Source organism: Hipposideros armiger, unplaced genomic scaffold (genome assembly GCF_001890085.2).
Source record: "Hipposideros armiger isolate ML-2016 unplaced genomic scaffold, ASM189008v1 scaffold_3, whole genome shotgun sequence".
NCBI lineage: Eukaryota > Metazoa > Chordata > Mammalia > Chiroptera > Hipposideridae > Hipposideros > Hipposideros armiger.
Window position 1 is genome coordinate 6,870,160 of NW_017731353.1, and position 8,092 is coordinate 6,878,251.

General features: G+C 56.0%; 1 protein-coding gene across 7 annotated transcripts in view; it reads right to left on the reverse strand.

Annotated features, from left to right (window-relative positions):
* Positions 1-8,092, reverse strand: part of VAV2 (vav guanine nucleotide exchange factor 2) — a 166,924-nt gene that overhangs the window by 73,299 nt on the left and 85,533 nt on the right. The window lies entirely within an intron of this gene.

The following is an 8,092-nucleotide window of genomic DNA, read 5'->3' on the forward strand; positions in this document are numbered from 1 at the left end:
ACACACACACACACACACACACACACACACACACACAGAATAGGCCATGGAGACTCAGGGCGTGAGGAAGCTGGCCCAGAGTCCCACCCCCCCCCAAGTCAGCCAGATCACTCCTTTGTCCTCCTCCCCCCATTATAAAACACTGTGGGGTGTCGACTCTGTGCTGGAGAGCAGACGAAGCCTAGCCCCATTGCTGCCAGACCATGGAGGCTGAGAGCTTAACCACTTTATAGCACCACATTGAGACCAACCAACTGACGTTCATGTGAAATGGTGCAGAGGGAGGATGGATGGCAGAGCAGAGGGACAGATGAGTGGGTGGACAGATGGATGTATCGATGGATGGATGGATGGATGGGAGGATGGATGGGAGGATGGATGGATGAGAGGATGGATGGATGGATGGATGGATGGGAGGATGGATGGATGGATGGATGGATGGATGGATGGATGGATGGATGGATGGATGAGAGGATGGATGGATAAGTGGGTGGGTGGGTGGATGGATAGGGGGGTGGAAGGACAGGTGGACAGGAAAATGTTGGGTGGATGTATAAGTGTACAGGATATAGATGGAGCAATCGGTGGATGACTGGACAGACGGATGTATGGATAGGTGGTTAGCTGGATGGAAAGAAGGAAGGGTAGCAGCTGGGGGGTGGATGGGAGACAGCAAAGGAGGGAAGGAAGGAAACAATAAACATCAATTAGATCAGCCAGACAGTCTTCTCTGTGGGCAAACTGACGCCCCTGACAACGACTATAAAGACGTGGAAGTGGACCAAGGAGAGAAATCCAGCTGCATCTTGTCTTCTTAACGCCCCTGCCCTGCTGTAGAGGCTCCAGCTGGCTGTTGACCCCCCTCCTGCCGGGATGCCCCCCTGTTTCTCCTGCGTCTCCCCAACATGAATTAGCTCCCCGCTGTCCCAGCATGAAACAGCCAGTTCATATATTTTTGAACAAATGTGTCTCTTTCCCGCTTCCACATGCTCTGCGGCAGCGGCAGAGAGAAGCACACACAAGTGTTTCTGAGAAACTCTATTAGGTTGTGGGTGACGGAGGAAAGGTGGCCCCCCATGCGTGCGGTGTAGACAGACTCACCCAGAGCACTCCCCGCCATCTGTCAGGCATTCCCCGTGCCAGGCCTTCCACTCAGTCCCAACAGCAGCCCATTCACGACGGTGGCCAGGGCTTGGCTGCAGGTAGCAACCACTCCTTTGTGGGGCAATGGAGGAAGGGTGCCCCAGCTTTGCCTCAGCCACTCACGGGGGGCAGGCCCAGCTTGGCCCCCCACTCTGAGGCAGGCTCTGTGACACACATGCCTGCAAGGCCAGCATGGGGCAAGATGGGCGAGCAGACACACACCCTCCGCTCCCTTGCACTAGGGACCAGCCACAGAGCATGCACCCCTTTGCTGCATGAAGCACCCCCACTCTCACCCAGTGATGGCCCTGTCACCAGCCTTGGCTGCCACTCTGGGATCCTTAAACCAAAAGAAACACACCTGACCAGGCCTGTCAGCCCCGCCCTCCCCCTCCAGCACGTCTCAGACAGGAGGGCCCAGCAACCTCCCTGCCACCCCTGCCTTCATCACAGGAGGCACCGTCCCTTCCAGGACCTCCACCGGGGCCCCCAGAAAGGATCTGGGGCACCACGGGCACCTGCTGGCCCAGCTGGTGTGATCTCTACGTCCGGAGTCAGCTGTCTGCACACCAATGTGCCGATACCAGGCCACAGACACGAGCCAGACCCAGCCCTGCCCTCCAGGAGCTCCCAGTGTGGCGTGGGAGAAAAGAGACACGGGTACATGTATGCAGGAGCACGTACACACATGCACCCACAGCATGCGCGCGTGCGCACACACACACACACACACACACACACACACACACACACACACTACCTGATATGGCTGTTCTGCCAACGCTTGGAGGCCGAAGCAGTGGCCTGGGTACAGGTGGGAGGTGGCTGAACAGCAGCAGCCGTGGGAACGCGGTGGCCACTGAGCCAGGCTGGCGCTCTGGGCTGTCAACTGATGCCCTCCTCACTGAGCTGTCTGTCACCTGGCTCCTGATGCTGACCTGGGCAAGGGGGCCACGGGGAGATGGGCAGGCACCGGCTGGACAGAGGGGCCACGTGCTAGCCCACCCACGAGAGGGCTGGCTGCCCCCGCCCGGGAGCAGGCGGGGGGAAGCCGGCCGCAGCCTCGACGCCCAGCAGTTCAAAGGTGGCCTCATCTGACTGCCGCCCTGGGAGGGAATCTAACGTCTTCCAGTTAGTCCCTCCCATGGCCGACACAGACGATGCGGACGCCATCATCGTACTGAGAGGGACACACGCTCCTCGATTAGGCTCAGCTTGTCCCCCCGCGGCGAACCCACTGAGGACAGGTGGCCAGGACGCTTAATGTTACCACGTGGAACGATTAAAGCCATTTGCTGGCAGGATAAGCTGCTAATCAGCATATGAAAGTCGCCACTTCCTGTCCAAATCTCCTCTCTCAGGCACAGGCCAATTACCTGGAATTAGCCAGGCGGCACCAGCAGGAAAGGAACATCATCAGCCTGAGTGGGAAACCATGGGGAGAGCTGGGACTCGGGCCCGAGGGAGAGAAACCCGGGAGCCACGGCTCAGGTCTGCAAGCAGGACAGACGCGAGGACAAGGCGCTGGGGCTTCGCGCAGGACAAGACCGTACCTGGGCAAGGGCCTTTCGAGAAACGCAGTGCCCGGATCCCCCAAAGCCACCCACACGCCCTCTGATTGAGATGTACAACTGAGATCGATTCGTTTCAGAGGGATTCGACACCTTGCTGATTCAGGAAGGCACAGCAAGGCCTGGGCACACCCTCCAACCGACGGAGGGGCCTTCTCCCGCTCTGAACTGGGCGCTAGTGCGCTCTCCACCACTGCAGAGAAGAGGCGGACCCCGTCGGGGGCTGAAATGGGAGCCCCCCTCAGGCAACAGGCTGACCTACTGACCAAGCTGCATCGCCTTCTAATCTGTAGCCCACGAGAGCATCGGGCCGCAGGCTCACTGCCAGCTGTCCCCCAGCGGGAAGGCTGCAGAACGGGCCCTCTACAGCCGGCGTGAGACAAGAGGCACTCACTTTCAGTTCTAGAACGTTTTGTTGTGCTTAGCTTTGGACACGGTGTGTTTGACATTGAGAATTCACTCCAAACTGAAAAAGGAAGTTCCAGGCCACTGAGGGCTGGGGGACGTCGTCTCCCACTGCTGACCCCTGCCCCGCCCGCCTACCCTGCGGCCTGCGGGCACAAGGGACAGCTGTCAGCCAAGGCAGCCACAGAGGGGCTGGGGTATCTCAATTGAAGGAAAATAACTTAGATAAGGACCCCCAAATTAAGTACTGAAAACAGAGTTTGGGGTGACAAGGTCAGGAGATACTATGTTAAAGTGAGACCCACTGCAGTGGCCACTTTCCACCTGGTGGCCTGGCAGGGCCCACCCCTCTCGAGATGTAGCTACCGTACCACATGGCAGGGCAGAAACAGCCCCCACCCCCACCAGTGGCTTCTGACAACAGGAGACCCAGCAGGTCAATAGCTTAGCACAGGTGGCCCAGGACAGCCACTCAGGGAAGGAGAGCTGGATGAGTGAGGAGTGTGTACAACAGTCACTGCATAACCGTATCTGTGACACGGACACCAGGAGGGGACTCAGCCGCCAGCTCACGGGCGCATCCGGAAGACGGTGGGAGAGCCAGTGTCATCCATGTGTCCACCCTTGTGTATGTTTAGGGTAGAAAATAACCAAAATCTTAGAAGGCAGCCCCAAAGAACTGAAACCACGTATTCAAACAAACTGTGCGCAAGTGCTCACTGCAGCACGACCCACAACAGGCCAAGGGTGGGAGCGTCACAACGTCCCTCAACAGGCAAATAGATAACGAGTCGTGGTCCATCCACACACACAATGGAATGCTATCCGGCCAGAAAAAGGAACGGAGCGCCGACACACTCCCACGGGAGACACACTCCCACAGGAACCTCGCAGTCCTGACGCTGAGTGAGAAAAGCCAGACACAAAAGGCTACATAGTGTAAGATTCCACTTATGTGAAATGTTCGGATTAGGCCAGTCCATAGACAGAAGCAGAGAGCCGGCTGCCAGGGCGAGTGGGTGGGGATGTGGGTGGGGGTGTGACTGCTCAACAGATACTGGGTTTCCTTCGGGATGATAAAAACACTCTGCAACTATTGGGTTGTCGGAAAAGTCAGGAACGCATTTTGCAACGAAAAACATAGAAAAAATACATCATGACTTTTCCGACAACCCAACAGATGCAGGCAGCAGGTACACCACACTGTGACTGTCCTAAATGCTACTGAATTGCACACTTTAAAAGTTTAAATTCATATTATGTGAATTTTACGTCAATTAATAAAAAGTCAGGGGGCAGAAACGGGACAGAGGGGCTGGGTCAGGACTGGGGATCAGAGACAGAGGCGGGTCCCTGTCCCCAAGAGTGCTCAGCCCAGAGAGAAGCAGAGCCGACGCCACCACCGCCACCGGGACCCAGGGAGGGTGTGCGGAGACGTGCCATGCCCTGTGCCATGACGGCCTCCCATCCCATCCATGTGTACTGCTGCCATCACAACTCGCCTCAAGCAACCGGATTTGTTTTAATCTTGCAGCTCTGGAGGTCAGAAGTCTGAAAGGGGTCTTATGGGCTCAAATCAAGGTGTCCGTAGGGCTGGTCCCTTCTGGCAGCTCCAGGGAGAACCCGGTCTCGCCTTTTCCGGCTTCTGAGACCTCCTGTGTCCCCTGGCTCACGGCCACCTCACTCCAACCTCTACTCTGTCATCACGTCTCCTTTCTCTGACTTGCTCCACCCGCCTCCCTCTTGTAATTATGAACGAACTCCATCTGTACGAACTTAACTACATCTGCAGAGAACCTTTTCTCTGTCACAGGGTCCAGGAGTCACAAGGTAAATGCAACTTTGGGGGGGTCACCTGTCAGCCCACCAGCCAGGCCAGCAGCCCGTAGGCATTCACGGAGTGTCAGGCACTACCCTAACCACGATGCCCAGCGCTGCAGGCTCACAGCAACCTTGCCTGGCAGTGGGGAACGTTCCCAGCCTGCAGAAGAAGAGACAAAGGCCCCATGAGCACCCCTTCCTAAGGTCACTTGGCAAGCAGGTGGCTGACAGAGGAGGCCTTCGTGGGCTGAGCGCTCCTTGCCCTCACCTTTCACCTTCACGCATTTCACCTTCACTTCATCCTTTGCCATCTCCTCCCTCCCAGCCACTCAAGAGCTGTGATGATCCCAAACCAGGACATCCCTGGGTCTGGAGGGCCAGCTCTGGCTGTGACAAGGGCCTGCAACCCACATTCTGACCTGGATGACTTGACACGGACTACCCCTCACCCCAATTCTGACCCTCCAGCTGGCACCAGGGTGGGATTCTTAGATTAAGTCTCATATTCATCAGCCTCTGAGAAGTATAATTGGGCTTCTATGGAAAATCAGCTCATTATGCAAAGTACAAGTGATGTGAAAATGATCATTTTTTGAAGGAGCACGTTTCCTATCCAGCCATGAAAGAAATGAGGAAGAGGTTCTTCAAGGCTGCGGGCTTGGCTGGTGGGTTTTCATAAAAGGAAGGGGTTTGGCTGAACTAAAACCTTTCACTAATGAATAAACAACACCACGAAAGGCTCTTAAGTGAAGAGCCCAGTTAGTGTGTTGTCAAGTACTGGCACCCCCAGTACCCGTCACCTGTGGAAACCTCTCAGCCATGTGGGGAATGACAGGCTATCCAAACGTCTCGTGCTACCCGGGGCAGCCACAGAGGACAGTGCTGCCCGTCTCCTGGGCTCACGGGAGGTGAGCTGTGTGAGGTGACAGAGGTTCTGTCCCCAGGGGCAGCAGACAGAAAGGACCCTTGGCAAGTTCTGGACTGGGGCCCAGAAAAGGAGAGGGAAAGTACACAGCGGGGGACTGGGCACAGACGGAAAAACAGTGACAAGGGCCAGTTCTCCCTGCAAAGGAGCTGCCCATACCAGGAGGCCCTGGTCCTTACTTTTGTCTGCAAACACCTCCCTCATTGCCTCATTTGCTCCTCCTCCCGTGTGCAGGAAAGGGTTAACTGGGCAGACCTGCGCTGGCCACACCCTGCATGGTCCAAGACAGGTCTGGCCCTGGCCAAGCTCCTGGGAGGGAACCTCGGAGCCCCTGGGACTTCCTGGCTGACAGAGTGTCTTTGTTACCTGGGGCCTTGGGCCAAGCAAGAGGGTCTCTGCTAATGACAGATTTATGGGGGGACCTTGGGCCACACGGTATCAGCCCCACCTCTGGAGAGGCTGGAGACTGAGGTCAACCATGTGGGTGGTCAGCTGTGTCTCTGTCACCAACGCCCCGTGAGAACCTGGACACCAAAGCTCGGGTGGGTTCCCCAGTTGGCAACACCCCATGCGTGTTGTCACACATCATTCTGGGAGAATGAAGTGCCACCCACACAACGCCACTGGGAGGGGAGGACCGGAAGCTGGAGCCTGGTCTCTCCTGGAGCCGGCCCCACGTGCCTTTGCCATGTGCTGATTTGAATCTCTATCCTTTCACCGGAGTAAACCGTAACTGGGAGTATAACGGCGTGGCTGTGCTCCGTGAGGCCTTCCGGCCAAGCACCGAACCTGAGGTTTAGGGCCCGCCCAACTCAACCTGCTTCTGTTACTAAAACAAACTGTAATATTTACTAAGCCCTTCTCTGGGCCAACACTGAGCGAAGCCTCATTTCAGCGAATCCCGATAAAGGCCCCTGTGTTAACCCATCTCACCAAAGAGCTGCAGGGAGAAGCCTCCCACGCGAGGCCCACAGCGAACCAGGACGCAGGCTGTGGGCCTGGTCCCACCAACTCCGAAGCCCAGGTCTCAACCTTCTTTCCTCGCCATCTCCTAGGGGCAGCAGCCTTCAGGGCCGGGGTCGTCCCTCACCGTCTAGGGGACCACATGCTGTCCTGGTGGTTCCCAGAATAGAGAGGGAAGGGGGTGGGTTTCCAATCACATCTGCCAGCCTGAGGGCTCAGGGCCCAGAGGACTGACTGTGCCTGCTTCTGCCCACCCACTGCGGGAGCGGCTTGTGAAGCATCTAAATTGTGACAGCTCAGGCTGGGAGCAGGGTGGAGGGGCTAGGAGAACGGAAACAGGGGCTAGACGTCCAGGAGGGAGGACAAAACCCCATTTGAGGGGCCTCCTTACTAAGCAGGGCAGGACACACACCCAGGACAGACGGAGGGCCGGCTCTCACATTCTTCATCCCACTCAGCCACCAACCGGGTCTCATCATCAGCTGTAGACCCCCAGGGAAAGAGTCTCTGAGAGCCCGCGCACGGGGTGCAAACAGCCGGGGCCTCGGGAAGGAAGAGTCTGGAATACCACGGAGCAAGCGCCGAGGCTGCGGCAGGACCACATCCGTGCAAAGCGGGGAGGGCTCGTCCGCCCCCAGGAACATAACAGGGTTCGCAGCACAGGGCCCCTGGCTGGGGGAGGATGGTGAATGGATTGAGAGAAGAGATCACACGCTAGCGTTACATGAAAGAGCGAATAAAATGACTAGCGTTTGTTGCACAATCTTCATTCCTGCCTACATATGTATATAGATATGCATATAGATAAAGAATGTGCTGGCCACAGGCAGGGCAATAAAACCACAACACAACACGTCATCCTGGGCCACTGGGACAACGAACAGACGACGGTTTCTGGGAAAAAACAAAACACAAAAACCATGTACTGCCTTTGTATCCAGAAATCACACACTTTTTTAAATTAAACATTTAAAAACTGTCCCTACTACAGATCTTTCAATAACTATGGTGAAAAAGACCCAAGCAACTGGCGGGGTGGGGGTGGGGCTCAAAGGTGGGTGGTGGGCTTTGTCTTCTTATTCTCTATACCCTAAGTGTGTTTATAAATATTCTTTTGTTATGTGTTTAATATATAGTTTAAGGTATTTTAAACAGCCTATCCTATGTCTGACAATTAAAATAACAAACAAAAATCCTCCATGCAATGCAACTTCTAAGTCCTCTGGGGACCCGACAGCAAAAGACAACCTGGGGCGGGGTGGGT